Genomic DNA, 1,989 nt, shown 5'->3' with positions numbered 1-1,989 from the left:
TCTGAGATCCCATGGGCTGTAGCCCGCCAGGCTCCTCTGTGCATGGGATTCTCCAGGGAAGAACACTGGACTGAGTTGCCATTTCTTCTCGTATGTTATTGGGATACCCAAAAAGTTCATTTGGGTTTTTATATAACATCTTATGGAAAAGCCTGAATGAACTTTTTGGTCAATTCAATACATAGGGTAGTCCAATATACATTAAGCTTTTTATCCATATATGCACTCCCAGATGACTCAGCAGTAAAAAACAAAAAAAAACAAAAAAAAAACTCTGCCTCCAGTGAATCAGACCAGGACTCAGTCCCTGCGTTGGGAAGATCTCCTAGCTTCCTAGCTTGCCATGCATCCTCCAAGGGATCTTCCCAACCCAGGGATCAAACCTGCATCTCTTATATTTCCTGCCTCTGCAGGTGGGTTCTTTACCACCAGCGTCACCTGGGTAGCCCTTGATTAGAGGAGGTACCATGTATACTTTATTTCAAGTTTTCCTACTAGAAATGCTCACCCTTTGAAGCTTTTTTTGAGCCCACGCTTGTCACTGAGAACCTCGCGAAGCTCTCCAGGTGGAGAGGAAAAGAGACATGTGAAAAGGAAAAAAAGCAACATGTTCCATGACCTCCCTAATACTCGTAGATGCTTTTAGGTTTGCAGGTAGATGTGGGTGGGATGAAGTTTCCTTCAGATGTCAGAGACTGGGCACCTTCCAGAGAAAAAGGCCCCATTGGGTCTCACCACTATTTACCTTAGGCTTTATGCTCTTTCTAGTTATTGATTGACCTCTGTTCTCTGTTTTCATTTTAGGACCTGCGTTTGCTTTACTAAATGATGGACAATTAATTTCCCCTGTGGATATTTCTATCTGTCAGCCTCTGGACATAGCCCTTGGCCAAAATGTTTATTGTCAGTTACATAGGCATTGGTTTTTTTTTTATCCACACCCCCACCATGGCCTAGTATTTAGGGAGTGTCTGCTAATATCAATCTGGAAACGTAATCCATTGTGAAGCACAGTGAATTGCAGGCCAACCCTAGATCAGGTGTGTGCACTCCGTGAGGGATAAGTCTCAGTTCTCCCTGGAAGTACTCGACATCTCCTTTATTTTGCTGTGGGATAGTAGAGTGTATTGGGATACCCAAGAAGTTCATTTGGGTTTTCATATAGCATCTTATGGAAAAGTCTGAGCAAACTTTTGGCCAACCCAGTAGATACTGGAGTCCAATGTGTATGTGTGTGGGTCTGTGTGTGTGTGTGTGTTACTTGCTCAGACATGTCCAACTCTTTGTGACCCCATGGACTGCAGCACACCAGGCTTCCCTGTCCATCACCAACTTCCAGAGCTTGCTCAAACTCATGTCCATTGATGGCAAGGTACAATCCAGGTGTGTGTTTTCAACCCATTTTGGTGGGAGACACAATTTCAAAAAAGTAGGGTTTTGAGTAAAGCTCTGATGATAGTTGCAAGAGTGAATTATGTGTTTATCTGTGGGTAGGACCATCTGAGAATGAGAACAGAAAATACAAAGGGGTTTGAAAGGTCCCTTGGGGCATAACTGTCCATATTCTAAAGATATAGTCTATCGCTTCTCAGCCTTTTGGCTAAGATCAAGTGTAAAGATGTATTCTCTTTGACAGGGCATTTCCGATTAATAGAAATTTTAAAATGATTGACACAAGTAAACATGATTCACTGGTTTCTTGTTTGTAAGATCGATATATTCAAAATAAATTGACAATTTGCTAGCTATGAGAGAGGGCTTCCTTGCTGGCTCACTAGTAAAGTATCCGCTTGCCAATGCAGGAGATATGAGTTCAGCCTGTGGTCTGGGAAGATCCCCTGGAGAAGGAAATGGTACTCCACTCCTGTATTCTTACCTGTAGAATACCATGGACAGAGGAGCCTGGCGGGCTACAGTCCATAGAGTTGCAAACAGTCAAACATGACTTAGCAATGGAGCAATAACAAGCTATGCCATATCATAGTGCAA

At 43.0% G+C, this 1,989-nt stretch overlaps 1 pseudogene; it reads left to right on the top strand.

Annotated features, from left to right (window-relative positions):
* Positions 1 to 1,580: 1,580 nt before the first annotated feature.
* Positions 1,581 to 1,750, top strand: LOC122436246 (annotated as a pseudogene).
* The last annotated feature ends 239 nt before the right edge of the window (positions 1,751 to 1,989 follow it).

This window comes from Cervus canadensis, chromosome X, assembly GCF_019320065.1.
Source record: "Cervus canadensis isolate Bull #8, Minnesota chromosome X, ASM1932006v1, whole genome shotgun sequence".
NCBI classification, from domain to species: domain Eukaryota; kingdom Metazoa; phylum Chordata; class Mammalia; order Artiodactyla; family Cervidae; genus Cervus; species Cervus canadensis.
Note: the sequence above shows the minus strand (reverse complement) of the source record. Positions and strands in the feature narration are given on the sequence as shown.